Below are 16,834 nucleotides of genomic sequence, written 5' to 3' on the forward strand. Positions count from 1 at the left end.
AGGGGATCCCAATGGCCACTGTGACTGTAAAAGCCCTGCTACTATTGCCAACTCTGAATTAAAGCCAGAAATGCAGTCAATGTGTTTTTGCAAAATAAGTTATTTCCTTTGGCCTCCGGGAAGTCTGAAAGTGGCTACAAAGCTTGCCAGGGTTGACTTCCCTTTCCCTGCCAGCCAGTGCCTCCCAAAAAGCACTTCTGCTGATGGGCAATTGGCTGCATCCTAGGGTGCCTCTGCTGACCTAGGAGAGGCTTGGATGGGGAGAGAGAGGCAGCGCTTTCAGGGAAGGCAGGCCACTCTAATTCCTCATTTTTCCTTCCACCACCAATTAAGGAGGCCAACAGGCTACTATGCTTGGTAGTCTAATGGCTTGCTTGGGTCTCATGGCTGCTGCTTCAGCCACAGTCATGGCAAAGGAGATATTGGGGAGGGGGCAGAGGAATCAAGCCCAGAGGAGAAACATTCATTTTCCTTATTGTCTGTTCTGGCACTGAGCAGCAGTGGGGGGAGAGCAAAAGGAACCTGCTGGTTGGGGGACTTGGCCTGAGAACAGTTCCAAGTATGCAGGACGTTGCTGCTGAGGAGTGTCTGTTTCCAGATTCCGGAGTAGACATAAACCTGCTCCCTTGCCTTTCTAAGGAGGTCCAACTCTTGGTCTGAGTCCCTTGCCTCCCACCCACCCAAAACAAGGAGAAGCAATTGCTCCCCTGGTTTGTTCTATTTATGGATTGTAAGCTCCTTGGGGCTGAGAAAAATTGATGGAAACTGAGTATCCTGAAATGGACCAATAGACTCCTAAACAACTTTTAAAAACAATCTAGTAAAAAGAAAAGCCAACCAAAAGAGCAACATGCAAAGAAAAACACATAAAACACCCCCAGAAGAAAAAAAAATTAAAGTTTAATTTGTGTGTATTATTTAATTGCTAAATTGGCAAAACGGACTGCTAAATTGGCCATGCCCACCCAGTCACAAGGCCACCTAGCCACACCCAACCAGTCATGTGACCATGAAACCATGCCTGCTCAGTCGCCTAATCACAAAGCCACTAGCACCTGGTCACATGATCATCAAGCCATTCCCACCTAGTCACATGATTACCAATCCACACCTACCCAGTCACATGACTGCCAAGCCACTCCCATCCTGTCACAAAATCTCCCACAAAATTAAGCCATGCCCACAAAATTAAGCCACGCCAAAAGAGTGGTTGTAAATTTTTTTGGAATCCATCCCTGATCATGATCTTCATTTTTATATACATCTAGGATAGACTGGGATTCTTAAGAGGCTTTCTAATTGTGGCTATAGGCAAAAGCAGAGAAACAATTGCTCTAGGTGTCTAAATTTTTCTAAGGCAAATGTAGATAGGGTTGTGTTGCAATGATTTATTGGCAGCTGATGTAATACTTTGATATTTATTGTATGCACAATCATGCACAGTACACACACAAACATAAGTAAAGAAAGATGGGCCAACAATTAGTCAAAAATTCCATTGGCTTTTCTTGCTCTGGAACAGAAGTGACCACAGCCACAACTTTCTCATATCAACAACTACAAATAGAAACAAATAGCCTTTACATGATACTTTGACCCTAGCTTGTTGAAGGTGAAGCCTAATAAAAACAAATAAAAGTGATTGTAGAACAACCTTATTCTGTATCTGTATCCTGGGTGAACTGCAAAAGAGGGCATATGTACAATTCCCTGTTAGTGGATAGTGGAGGGGGGTAGAGTTCCTTGACCCCCTTACCTCCCCAAATGTCTGTTAGATTGGGAGAGGTGTACAGCTAAGTCATGCATGCTTGATGTTGAAGAAAAGCCTGTTTTGTGCTTAATACATTGGAGAAATTGTTCAAGATCTGTTCATCCATGTGAAAATATGACCTCTGTGTTACTGGCGAGGTCAGCAAGACCCATGGTGTTCTGCCGAATGAGGGCAGGTCACTGGAGTTAAAGCTGCCTGGGGGCAGATTTGACTTGCACACCTAATTCTGTAAGATTTAGAAAAACAAACAACATGCACAGTGGTGAATGTGTTAAAACTTGTTCTTCTCAGCCAGTATCCTTCTGCTTCCTAAAGTTCAGACATACTTTAAGCTTCCTAATCCTATTTGCTATTCAAATTGTTTTAATGTTGAGTATATTTTAATATATTCAGCTTCCTCATACCCTGTTTACATAATTTTATAGATGAGAGCCTGGAGACCAGCTATTTATATTCCCATCGTCTATTTGTTTTTCTTATCTGCTGTTGGCTGGTGTTTTTTTTTAAAAATAGTGTTGCTTATTATCATATTCTAATTTATTACCTGCTTAATAAGTGTTCTCTGCAATGAGTTCCCTCTACAAGATATTGAGACCTCATCCAGATAATTTAGATAAATAGTATATTCTAGTAAACTTGACTTAAAATTGTACTTAAATGTTTCTGATATTGTATCCAGTTCTGTATCTTCAAAAAGGACATGAATACATTCCGCAAAAACAAAAAAGAATTTTGGAGATTTTGATTAGATGCACATGTTTTAATGTCAATTCTCTGCTTTGTTTTATACTGTCATTAAATAAATTGGTTTATTATTTATAGTGAAGGGACATTCCTGACTTTCAGCTGTATAGTTTGTTTCCACAATTGCATTGTGTCTAAAGGTTTAGGAGACCCTGCTTGTTTTTTATGAGCTACATTTGTAAACTAGAGAGAGATTGGGAACCATGTACTTATCAAATGTTGTGTGTATTTTGTGCGGGAAGACTTCTGAAATTTCCATTGGCTTTCTATAATTTAAAAATGCCGGAATTTAGATTGTAGGGGAAGTATCATGTGGCTGCTTATTTTTTCTTCCGCAAATTATCTCTGCATATTAGAAGTACTGTAATGAAATAAACTCTCACATTTCACTGATCTTTTCAATCTCCATGCTTGCTTCAAATAGGATTATTATAAAATGTAGGAAGACAACTTCAAGCAAGATCATACTAGTTCATGACAAATACTCACTGCAATGCAATCCATGACCACTTTACCTTAACTTACTTAGTTATAAATTAGTTGACAAAGTTATTTATGGAATTGAGTTGATGTGTGCTATGACATTATTTGATTCACTTCTCCTTGACTACTTATTTTTAAACAATGAGCATTCATTTACCAATACAAAGCACTTAATACATATTATCCACTTACACATTAATCCTCTGCAATTAGCATTTGTGAGAAAGGCAATGTCCCATGGCTTATTTGGGAGTAAGGTCTGAATTATACTAAGCAGCTTGTAGGTCAGATTCCCCTCTCCCTCAATAGATTGGAAGTATCAAGTCCTTATACAACATTAATAACATGAAAAAGTAAGTAGACTTGTAGCTGTATGTAGACTAGTTGCTACTGTCCAATTTTAAAGACAAAACATTTAAAAATTTTAAAACGCTTAGCCAGATAAATCCTCCCCAATGGAAAGCATTAATTAAAGTTATGCATGGTCATTTTATTTATAAGTCTCTTCTTTCTTTTTGGTCCATATTGAAGTAATTAACATCATCATATGTATGTACAGATTAGCACGTGATATTTTTTTCTATAAAACCACTATAATTAAATAGCAATAAATAGGATAATATTCTGATTATAACATTCCAGTGTTGTTCCAGCTAATGAAGTTTATCAGGATATTTTAAGAGCCCTCTTTTTCTATATACAACTCTGCTTGGTCATTCATTCATTCAACAACAAAGACTCTGTTGATGGTTTCTCCATAGTTTGAAATACAGTGGATATGGTTAAGAAGACAGACAGTATGTTGTGAAACATACTTGCCAGATATAGGTCTTATCACTCTAGTAGCATAAGCCTCTTTTATATTTGCAATCAGGACTTTAACAGAAAGCCTTTGTGCTTATTTAGTTTGGTTTATGTAATTATTTTTCTGTTCTTTTGATTCTTTTAGAATAGACCATATTTTTTCATTAGAAGAGTAGGTTATCATTATTGTGATAGAAATGAATTAATTAATCTGAAATATTACAGTACCTCTTTATTTTAAATAGTTTTGCTTAAATATGGATTACATTAAAATCTAATTAAATTCATTTTAATGGATTCTATTGGTTATAATTAATGCTTTTGCACCATCTAACCTTTCCACCTACAGATAATGAAGAGGTTGTTAGGTAAACAGACCTCAAGTTGGTGGATTCAATTTGCTTAGCCCTACCAACCAAAGTTTGATGTAAAAGATACTGGCTTAAATTTAAATAACTCTAAAACCATTTCTTGCAAGCATCAGTTAATGGGGAATCATCCTTTACTGAAATTCATGTTAAGCATTGGGAATTAGAAATCTTTAATAATCTGCAATAAATCAATTTGAGATTGCCCAGTACACCTACTGTATCTTTAACCCGATCACCTCAAACATTCTGTAGTTTTAAATATTGATTAGGTCAAGATCTCTGTTTGTGAAAATGTTAAATTAATATAATGCAACCTAAAGAATTGCAATATTTTGGGGGGGCTGTATGGATGTGTATTAATTAGGAAAAGATGGAAGAGGCTATTTCTAAGTTATTTTTACTTTGGTTGGCTAAGATCACATGCTCTGCTTTGTATTAAGCTGTACTAGGTATTTATAGGTCTTACATAATTAAGTCTTCTGTTGCTACCGTATAGACAGTTGCATATGATTTGAATGGAAAAATACTGCTACTCAGAGCAAACATAATTGAGTCTTGGTTTGTTAGTTGTATGAGGTCACCCAAATACTGTCAGCATTATTCTTGGAAGAAAGAAAAATATATGGGTTTCATAATAATGTTGAGTATTATTCTATACTTGAAGAATAAAGAAGGGTATGGCGGTAGCCTTCTTCTATTTTCTTTTCTGTTTTTGTTCTTCATAATTTTAGATCACTGATGGGCTGCTAGGGGCCATTTATTCAAATGAGTAAAATAAAGTGAGCAACCTGAGAGATATACACTTTCTGAGAATTCTCTATGAATGAGATTCCATTCTGTCCCACAAGCCAAATGTAGTATCAATAAAGTAACTGACTACCTCCTGGCTGATATACAGCAAATCTTTCTACCATATCTGCTTCAAATATAGGTAATTTCCACATCCAGACCTAAGCATTATAAGAGGGAATGTGTCCCTCTTTATAAGCAAACTCTTTGCCTTTGGCTCTCTATTTAAAAACAACAACACAGGCTCACCTTTAATTGCATTTTTAAAAAACATTTGTAAGTAGTAGACCTGTAAGTCCTGTTACATCATCTTTTCAGAGATATTACCTTACCTAAGCTTAGAACCAGAGTGATTGTGACAGGGGTGGGTTCTAACTTACCTCACCACTGGTTTGCTTCCTCCTGCGCCATGTGGCTATGCACATTGTGTGCTATGTATGCGTGCATGCACAGTGCCAAAACTTGGTTTCTGCACACATGTAGAAGCAAAAACTAGCTTTTGCACATGTGCAGCAGCCAAAACCAAATTAGCAGTCTCTATGGTCCCTCATTAGAGCTGGTTCAGGGGTGTGGCCAACAAGTGATCGCTCCTGGTTCGGTGAACGGGGCAAATTCCCACTTCTATGTGCCTATGGAGTTTCTCAGTCATCCAGGTCATGGTTATCCCAGAGGTGCTTTTTCAAGAGGCAACTGGACTTTCTAGTTTTTCTTTGAAGTTGTTTCACTTCTCATCCAAATAGATTCTTCAGCTTTGACTGGATGGTGGGGAATGGAAGGATTTATACACCTTAGAAGAGCTATGTTACCTGATTTGTAATGATTAAGGGTCTTGCCATTAATTCCAGCTTTGTATATTTATTAGTCTATCAGACCTAATTGAGATATTGGGATATATATATAATTTCTTCTGTTTTCTTTAAGAGATCATACTTATTGTTTTAAAAAATGAGCAACCCTAATCTTTTTCCAAATGTCAACTCTTTGCTAAAGCATCACATAGAAATTTGTAATGCATTCAAATTATGGGGTCAGTGAATTGGTTTATACCTGTGTTTCCCTGAAAATAATATCCTGTCATATAATCTTATTTTCAGGAGGGGATGTTGTTCACTGACTCACCTCATTTGCATGTGTCACTCCCCAGTCTCCTTTTCACTGTTAGGGGAACTTCTTTTGCAGCTGGCAAGGCTTTCTGAAGGCCTCTGCAGATGATAACAGAGCTTCGGGTCGATCCCAAGTTCTGTTATCAGCTGCAGAGGCTTTGTGGCTGCAGAAGAATTGGGCCAGCAAGGTAGGCATAGGGGTGTGCAAGGCCTGGCTGCAACTGTCCAAAGGTAAGTAGTAGAACAGCTCCACACCTCTCATCACCACCCTAGCTTAATTTTTACCCATGCATCCTCAAGTGGACAGAGTCTTAATTAGGACTTATTTTGTGAAGTAGGGCTTATATTGGATGTAAAATCAAGCTAGGTTTTACTTTCAGGGTAAGTCGTATATTCGGGAAAACATGGCGTGCACTTGAATTGAAGACCGCATTCTTTTCAAAGCACGTTTAATTTTAAACAAAAACATTGCTTAATTTTTTTTCCAGTGAAAGTTTTGAGTTTAGTATTACTCAGTTGCATGTTTTGATGAACAGTAATGGTGTTGCATAATGAAAAGCCTGCCTTGTTACTACATGATATTGTTGAAAATGTAGTCTGTTCCAAGATTCAAGCTTTATGTTCAAATCAATTTTGTGGTTTAAATTTTGTCTTGCTCTTTTAAATTATTCCACTCACCATGTGATGTGTGTAGGTTGCCATACTTTTATTTAAGGGTAATTTTTATTTCTATGTATAGATTTACTAATTTATTGAGAAGCGTTAGTTAATACAGTTTAGTGTTTAAAGAAAGAGCAGTAATCTGTGGTCTCCAGATGTCCGTGATTATGGCAACTGTAGTCCAGTAATGTATGAAAGACGGGCAATTTTCCATCTTTGTTAAGGTACTTATTATAGTTGTTTCACTTTTCACTCACAGATGTTTATCATTTTAAAAACAAAGTGTTGCTAAAAATTAAGAATTTCTAATTTTGTATCCTTTTATTAACTAAGCGAGTTTAAAATATACTGTATGTCAAATTTATATGAAAGACTACACTAGAAAAAGTGCAATTATTATTTTGGTTACTATCAGCTTTTGCTTTTATTAGTAGCTCTCCAGATTTCAGTTTCCATCATTCCCAACAGCAGTACTAATACAGCTACAAATCTGAGTAATGTTAGGTAGAAGATGTGTGGTATTTAAGGTATTTTTGGTGCAATCTTTTACACTATTCTCTGTTCTCTTTCTAGAAGTTAAATCTATGTTATGATAGACCAGGGGTGTCAAACTCAAGGCCTAAGGCCTGAATCTGACCAATGGGGTGCTTAGATCTGGTCCATGGACCCGCCCTGGAAACAGCAAAGGACCAATCCGTGGTGCCTCTGCCAACAAAAATGGAGCTTGGGGAGGCTGCACATGGCCTTCCTGGGCTCAGTTTTCACTGGCAGAGGGCTGCAGGAGGCTGCCGTGGCCCGAAAACGGAGTCTGGGAGAGCTGTCATGGCTGAATACAGAGCCTTGATGAGTGACATCGACCCGTCCCCTGAGGTCAAACATAACCCTGATGCAGACCTCAATGAAGTCAACTTTCACATCCTTGTGATAGACTATAGAAATCTATCAAACTGCATTCAGCAGTGCAAAAGATATTATCTCCTAAGCATACATTTTTCAGTTTCTATTAATCCTTTTCTTTTATAATGCTTCATTACATTGCTACAAATGATATTTCCTCCATTCTTGATTACCGGTATCTACTATAAGTTATAGGTGGTCTCAATATAGATCAGATCCTCCCTCACATATCTTTTTTAAGTTTCCATTTGAATAGTGTTGAGTTGATTTAAAGCCCTTCCAGACATTAAGCCAAGGCTAGGCATTTAATCCGTGCAAAGGCTACAGCAGCACTCCCAATCCTTTGGGCACCAGAGACTGGTTCCATGGAGAGGATTTTCCATGGACTGGAGGGTACATGGTTTCGTATGCTGTCTGCATCCCACAAATGGGGGTTCACTTGTTGGCATCACCATGGACCAGTGCTGGTCCACAGACTGAGAATTGGAGATCCCTGGACTATAGAACCAAACGTGGGATGGGCATGACCCCTTCATCTAAAACAAGTGTGTTGTTCAGTTATACTCACATTTGTTGATCTTATTGTTTGACATTGAAAAGCTAGAGATCAGTTTAAAAATTCTGTTTGAGCTCAACAATTGAAAAAAGCCTCCAAATAATAGCTGGCCATTTTCCTTTAGTTAATATGTAGAAGATGAACACTTTGCATCTTTGGTCCCCATCACATCAGTTTAACTTTTTAAATTAACTTTTTACATTTAAAAAGGTTCCATGTAGTGTCTGTGATAGAAGTATAAAAGTGGTTGCCATTTTCTTATTCTAAGATTTATTAAAATGACACAATATACACTATTTTCATAGAATCTCTCTCTCTCTGTCCCTCCCTCCCTCTTCCTTCTCCTCCTCCTTCTCTCTCTCTCCATCTTTCTAGGCACCTGACTCTTATTTTCTGAGCTAGATAAGTTTTCTTATCTGAGGTAGGTTCCTCCTGGCTCATACCAGTTCACCCCGAACTAGTAGCGACCTGCTGGTATTGTCACAATGACATCACAAAACTGGTTCGCTCATTAATGGCCTATGGGCACTGGCATATTTTTTGGAGGGAATTTTTTAAAAGACTTTTTTTTGTAGAATATTTTTTGGAATTTTCCCCCTGATTTTTTTCTTCTGCATATGCACAGAAGCTGAGTTTCAGACACTCTCCATGCAGTCACCATCTTGTTTTCAACTTTTTTTTTTGGGGGGGGGGGGGGGGGTTAAAAAAATTGATTTCTTTAAAAAATATTTTCCAGTTTCTTTTTCTTCTGTGTATTCAGAAGCTGAATTTTCACCCTCCTTTTTGTTTCTGGCTTTTTTGGGGGGAGGGTGTTCAATTTTTGTTTTGAATTATTTTCCAGATTTTTTTTCTTCTGCCCATGCACAGAAGCAGAGTTTCCAGGACTTTGCATACAGTCATCTTATTTTTTATTTTTGTGAGGGTGGCTTTTGATTTTTTTGCCACTGTGCAACCACGTGGTGGAGGAGGAAGCGAACCGGCAGTGAGATAAGTTAGAACCCACCCCTGTTCCTTATGGACTGCTTGTGCAATGCTAAAACTCTTTTTCCTTTAAAGGTACAAAATAGACTGTTGCTACTTCAAAGCTGTCATTTATTTACACATATATGTAGCATATTCTTAATGTGCATATGTGTCACAGTAACTATAACTTGTCCATATCATTGAATATTCATAGATCAAGCACCATGTGGAAATCTTTACATGCTCAAGCATGAAGCTCTTTACTGAAGTTGGTTCAAATATCCAACTGCTAGTTATCTTTCTAAAACAGCATTGTGTTCACATTCTGATGCTTTAATTTTATCTACATTTAATTGGCAGTAAAACTTCCAATGAACTCATATGGATTTGTTTCTGTGAATATTTTAATCCAGACATGAAATCTGATTCTGCAATTTTGGAAATGAAAGCCCAGAAATTTTGTTCAACGATAAATCTGAATAATTAGGGTTTTTTAAAATGAATTTACTTTGATCATACGATTCTTAGTTTACTGTGAACGAAACAAAAGTCTACAGGTTTAAAATTAAGAAAGGTTGCCAAAGAATGAATTTTATATAATGTGCAAAAGAAAGAGATGTTTGAAGATGGGTGTTTAGGTGCAGATAATTTAAAGATTCACATGTGTGAATCATGTGTTTGATTGCCAAGTGTAGAAATCCATATTCTAAATCGGTTTCGAATTTGAAAGCTCTGAAAAAAACCCCTACATTTTTAGAAGAGACAATGCATCATATTAAATGACTTATTGAAGAAATAGGATATTTTAGGAAAGATAATAGATTTCTAAAAATCTTCACTTAATGTACAATAAAATAAAATACAAATATGCATTATCTTAAAAAGATTATATACTGAGGTAGGACGTATAGTTTTTACTATTTAATTGCAACTGAGCACAACATGCCATCTGAAACCCAACAGTCTGTGGTCAGACTAGATATTTTTATTGTATTAGCTTCTTGAGAACAAAAGTGTACTTGTGAAATGTCTTCTTTTAAATGACTAAAATGACTTCTATTGTGAAAAATGGAGGAAAACTGAGTTAGAGGGAGAAAGTGGGAAGAAGCTTAACCCGAAAGGGGCTTAATTTGGCAGACCTCAATGATAATGCTGTATTGCAAGCAAAGGCACATTTTAAAGCTTTCTGTTATTCTAATGATGTTTGGTACATTTCTTCACATGCACTTCCTGAAAAAAAGAATAAAGTAGTGGAGATAGATTCTTATCTAAGTGGATTGTTACAAGTTGGAGCTTGGAATGCAGGCTTATGCACTATCTGTTCCTTAGCACAGTAAATTCCAGTGCTTTGTCCAATTTTTTTCCCTAAACAGTTTTAATTTATCACACATAATCCACTTGAAGGAGACATTTTAAATGTTCTAAATGGGCAGTTGGTAAGCAAGGCTTATTGGAGTTTAGTATTTAAAAAAATGAATGAGAGAAATGTGAGTACCTGTGGGTTTTTTTAAATAGCAGATTGGCATGATGTGTTGACAGTTGAATGATATTTGTGGTTTGGAACAATCACTGCGAAAGAAAGATTTTAAGGAGCTATCTGTATGCATTTTTCTTTGCTGACCTTCTTTTTAAGAAACATACATTAGGGAATAAAGCTACCCTTGGAATATTATTTTTCTGTTCAAATATTGGTAGCAGTAGCATGCCTAAAGGATAGTGCTATTCCAAAAAATTATGCTGTATTGAATCCAACTATTATCATTAAACTGAACGGAGACATGTTTTCAATTTTCTTTGAAGGAAAACAAGTACAGTAATACCTTGTCTTACGAACTTAATTAGTTCCGGGACCAGGTTCGTAAGGTGAAAAGTTTGTAAGATGAAACAATGTTTCCCATAGGAATCAATGGAAAAGCCAATAATACGTGCACGCCCATTAGGAAAATCCAAAATATTAAGGTTTTTTTTTTAAAAAAAGCAGTGGGCGGACGAAGCTGAGGCGAACGGAGTGGGGGGAGGGACAGCGAGAGGTGGCAAGAGGTGGCAGTCCCAATGAAGCAAGGTGAAAAGAGCCTCTCTTGAGCTCCATGGGTCTTTCCCTCCCATTTTTGTCCCCCCCCACTCTGCTCATTTTCCCCACACCTTTCCCCTCCCTTGAGCTCCATGAGCCTTTCTTTCCCGTTTTTGTCTACCCCACTCTGCTCATTTTCCCCATGCAGTTTGGAAGGGGGGAGTTTGTCACTGGATTCAAAGTTGCGCTGCAAAAATGAAGGGAATCCCAGGGCGAGGAGCCTCAGGGAAATCCCAGCAATGCAAGAACGGGGCGCTTTGGCTGGCAAGGGAAGTTTGGAGGTGTGGATTCCCAGGGAAATTCCAGCGCTTTGGGGCATCCCAGCAGCAGCTGCTCGGGTTCATAAGGTGAAAATAGTTCAGAAGAAGAGGCAAAAAAATCTTAAACACTGGATTCGTATCATGAAAAGTTCGTATGAAGAGGGGTTCCTAAGACGAAGTATCACTGTACAATAAATGAATTGTCATTGGTAGGGGGTGGAGTGCTTATACTTTCTTTAATTACACAGTGGCCAATGTGAATATCCTACCTTCGTATCTATAATAACTTCTCCAGAAGTCAGCAGTCTCTCTAGCTTTCTACATTTCAGTTAATTTAAGGAAAGAAGATTTGGAGGAATTCCTCTGTGGGAATTTTTAGATCAGGAAGTATAGATAACTGGGGAAGGCCACAGAGTGGTGAAGGAATGTTTAACAGAACACAGACACACACACACAGGATATAAATAAATTATATCCTACTATTTGATTTTTACCCGTTCGTTATATCACAGTTAAAAAACCATTGAGAATTTGAAATTTTGTTATTGTTGTTGAAATGTGTGAAATGAAGACAAATTCTTAAACTGGGAATTTGGGCCAGCAAGGGGTCTCTTTAAATTGTCAGTGTTTTCCTTAGTCTAAATGTTGAGCCTAATCACTTAAGATGTCTGTTCTAAAGAATAATAATGTTACAAAGAATACTAACATTTGTGCAAAATGTGGATTTTCTTAAAACCGAAGATTCTAAACACGTAATGATTAACATTTCAATTTTACTCATGGGAATTAAGAAAAACCAAAATTCTTTATATCCACAGTTTCAGGGCATATAGAAAACTCTCAAAAGATTTGTTGATGCTTCTGCTATTTTGTCAATGTTTTATTGTAGCTGGTAATTATTTGTGAAATCTTAGGTTGGGAGGGATCTCAGAGGTCTTTGTTACTTTCAGATAATTTTTTTCTCTTTTATCAATTTCTCTCTCTCATGATTTGGAACACTATTTCTCTCTTCTAGAGTTTTAGCAATCCCATAAATAAATGTTTAAGCTTATCAATATAAACGGTATATATATTACTTCTGAGTCCCTCTCTCTCCTTATCTATGAAGCTAAGTTATTTATAATAATGTTGGTTCCTTTGAAATTAATAGTCTTTAAGCATTATGTCAACATTGAAGAACACGGCTTAGGACAAAGCTCTGAGGTACCTTCCTCTGTGTAAAGATGGATCCATTAAGGAGCAAGTCTTGAGTATGCTTCTTCAGAACTGAATTCATCTCTTCATAATAGGACTCCCTCATGCCAAACTGCTCTATTTCATTAAGAAGGAGACTGTAATCAGCTATAAAGTATATAGTAAATGCAGGTTTACTATATACTATATCCATAGCATTTCCTTGTTTACTAAACTAATCACTTGTCTAAAAATGTAGTAAGATTTGTCTAGCACAAACAATTTTTAATAAATGTATGCTAGCTTCTACTAATAACTTCTCAATTATTACACTCAGTGGTTCTGAGATCACATCCACTTGAAGGTACCACTTTAGTACCCTCAAATATAACCTGTCTGATCCTAATGACTGAAATTGACACAAAACAACTAGGTACTGTATTTTCTTTTCACAACTATTTGAACATGCATTTTTCTTCTGCTCCCATGAAGTATAGCTCCTGACATTTTTTTTTCTTTTTGGTAAAAAGCAGATGCAAAATAGGAATTTAGTATTTGAGCCTTCTGTCTGTCGTCTCTGCCCAACATGCCATCTTCTCCAACCAATGGACAGTTTCCTTGACTTTTGTTCCTCACATACCCAAAGAACCTTTTTTGGGGTACGTAAGGAACAAGAGAAAAGTCAAAGAACTTTTTTGTTATTTTTGGCATTCATTGCAAGCCTTAGCTCATTCAATGCAATGTTGCTGAAGAATGGAATTCTAGGATTTTCCCCTATGCATTCTCTGTGTGTAACTTTCTTGGGAGGGAGGGGAAGTAAAAAGGGACAATCAAGAGAACCAAAGGGGAACTTTTAGGAAGAGAAAGGGTAGAGATTTGACCTGAATGAGAGAAACCCCTGCTGACATGGCCAGTCTGAGTCACTGAATGGCCTGAATACAATAAATGCTTCTTTATCCTGTCTTGAAAGAAACAAGATAGCACAGCCTAAATGCTGGGTATGCTTAAATAGGCAACTCAGAGTTGTTTGAGGTAAGTGTGTTTGAAATCTGAGCCTCGGGACAATCTGTGAGTTGTCACAGGTCATCTGCCCTGCACTGTGGGTTAGGCCCCAAATTTGTGAGGAATTGTATATGGGCAGATTGTTGTACAAATATCTTTGTTAGCTGTCCCCTTTCACAAAATCACAACTTGCAAAGTATTTTTTTAAAATAAGACTTAAATATTATTTGAAAAATCAAAATGCCACACTTAAGGGTTTAAAAGTTTAGCATATGTTGCCTCATTTCGAGATCTGACAAACTGCAACTGTAGAGCTGTAGCTGTCATTTTAGTTGCTGTAAGATTTGTGATGTATCTGTTTTATATTGTTTTGTTTTGCTTAAATAGTGGCTTCTACTTGCTATGCTGAGTTCTTATGCTTCTAGCAATTTCACAGGCAATGAGTCTGCTTCAGTGATCTCAAATCCTTTTAGACTAATTTGTGAAAAAGGAGAAAAAGAAAGAGCTCTTTTTGTCATCCGCTCATTGTTCAAAAGCAGGGGTCCAGGTATTTTGCAAGCAAAGTTTATTTTCAAGCAAGGCTTATCAAGGTACTTTTTAATGGCTAAATTACTCTGATAATGTCATTAGTGTGGAAAGAAGAAAGGAAATGGCCTTCCCTTCTGCTTCCCCAAAAATGCCCCTCCAAGAGCATATTGTGCAGGCCAACTTATCAATGGCCATGAGAAAGATGCCTTTTGCATTAGAAACTTGCATATATGTGCAACACAAATCCAAGCGATGCCCTTATATAGCCAAGGGGCATTTTTAAAAGCCTCTGGCCCCTCAGTCACCGGACTACTAGTTAATTGCCACATGGACATTGTGGCACATGGACAGATAATATGACATTTTCAGTTTCTCTTACTAGCAAACGCCACAGCGTTGCTTGCACTAGTTGCTAAGAAGCTGTCAGAAACCATTAGGAGTTGGCTGAAGTTGCCCTATGGCATTTCCTCATGGCATCAGCAAAACGAGTATAAATCACCCAGTGGAATCTACTGCTATACTAATGAGGCTGTAAGCTTGTTTATGGACTAGCATCATTTTTATGATTATTTCCACCTTTTCAGCTTGCCTTCATTGGCGGTGGGAGAAGTCAACTTCAAGCATGAAGTCACTGCTGACATTTCTCAAACGTAGTTCATAGTTGCTACCATGCAGTTGGTTAGTTAGTCAGTCTTCGGGTCCTTTAAAAAAAAAACTAGGGTAGAGAAAGCAGAAGAGGAAAAGTATTCTCAAGAGACCTTATAGAGGTGACAGTATTGAATTGCAGAGTGAATGGACATGCTGTTTAGACTTTTAGCTGAGATTTTTCCTTTACAAAGAATCAAGTTTCCGAATCCTTCCCCCCCCCCCACTCCAGAAACAATTGCATTAACATCCATAAAAGTAATTTCTTCTAAAGGGCCTTGTTTCATTAATTTGCTTTCTCCTTCTTATCCTTCTTTTATCTTCTGTTGGTCTGGGCTGGAGTTTATTGTTTTAAGCTTCTCTGAGCGTGCACAAGTATTTTACATGGGATTGAAAGCATTTGCTTCCAATGAAAACCTTGTCTTAGATTACAGCCCAGCAGTGTAATTTCCCTCCCAGATGGGAGTAAAGTAGCTGTATTTGCCTAAAAACAGTAGGAAGAACAAACTGTGCATTAAGCCAAGGCTGTTTTTGGCTTGAGCTAATGATGTAACAGAAATCTTTTATTTGGGATAGGTCACTGCCTGGGACTGACAGGAGGTGATCTGGGTCTTGCTTGAAAGGTTTTTCCATTGTATCTCCATAAGCCTCCCCTTTCAAAAAGGGGTGGGGATGGTGGTTTCTGTTCCTAATGTTTCTGCCTTCATACAGCAGAAATAAACAGGAAAGGTTCTGGGGGAGTGTTCTTCATGGAATGCAGAAAGCCTCCCCCCTCCTAATGGAGTCTATAATTCAGGTGCCCCGAAGGCATGCTTTCAGGAATTCTTTGGCCTGAGGTAATGCTAAGCTAAGGCTGCTTTGAGGCCTTGATTATCTATTGATGCACAAAGCTGGAAAAAAAATCTCCATTGAATTATAGTAGATATTTCCATAAATTATCAATGAATTCTCTTCTATCCAGGCACAAGGCATGGCTTGCTAAAATAATTTGAAGCCAGGGAGGGGGTGGGTGGGAGGGTGGTAAGGCTGAAAGTATATTTAAAAAAAGAATAAGCAATAGGATGTCATCACATTAGGAGCCCTTTTACTTTTAACCATTGACCGCCTGATGTTTCTCCTTTCCTTTCCTTTAATTGCCCATCAGACTAGAGAATGTGGATTAGTACAGGGAAATTTTAAATGCCCTTGTTTGCTTATGTTTATTTTATGAATCATTACTTTATATGGGGAATTGCTTCTCTGAATAAAACCTTTCAAAGACTTTTATCAGTCTAAGACATCTAAAGTATTATTATGAGGGCTCCTTTTTAGAAATATGAATGCCTCAGTTCAACTTACATGAAGCAAAGAGCTTTCTATGAAGCTCTTTCACACGTATTGTTTAAAGAATGAATTTTTACAAGATTGCATGCTCAATCATTATTTTGAAGAATTAAAATGCCTGTTTTTAAACAAAGGCTTTTTAAGTGTGTCTTTTCTTTGATAGTAGTTGCCTAAACCAGATCAAAACATGAATGCTTATAAAGTGGGAGCTCTAATTTGACATCTTGACTATATGAAAAAAATGAAATTGAAATATAAGTAATTATTCTAAGCTATCCTGAAAAATGCTTTTCAGGTTTTAACTGCTGGTCTTCCTGCTGTGTTTCTTGCTGTATGAAAAATAAGCTAAAATTACAGCATAAATAACTGGTTTCTATAAATTTGAGTTTGAACTTCACTAATGAAATTCAGAAAGCCAGGCTCTTGATGGATATTCAGTAATTGTAGATAGTGTAACAATGATAAGAGTTGAATGAATCATTCTATTTCTGGGCTACCCTGAGTTTGCATGTGTCCATACATAATTTAGTTTGACTCTATTTTTGTTTTTATATGATAACTTGAATTTAAAAAAACACATAACAAAAGTTTTATTTAAATATGTGTGGCTATTTTTTAATTCACCAAATAAATATGGTTTTATCTTAAGTACACTTTCCTAAGGACCCCTCCCCCTTCAAGATATGTGCAT

General features: G+C 37.2%; 1 protein-coding gene across 3 annotated transcripts in view; it reads left to right on the forward strand.

Annotated features, from left to right (window-relative positions):
* MEIS1 (Meis homeobox 1) overlaps positions 1-16,834 on the forward strand; it is a 209,718-nt gene that overhangs the window by 80,713 nt on the left and 112,171 nt on the right. The window lies entirely within an intron of this gene.

The sequence above is a fragment of the Erythrolamprus reginae genome, chromosome 1 (genome assembly GCF_031021105.1).
Source record: "Erythrolamprus reginae isolate rEryReg1 chromosome 1, rEryReg1.hap1, whole genome shotgun sequence".
NCBI classification, from domain to species: domain Eukaryota; kingdom Metazoa; phylum Chordata; class Lepidosauria; order Squamata; family Dipsadidae; genus Erythrolamprus; species Erythrolamprus reginae.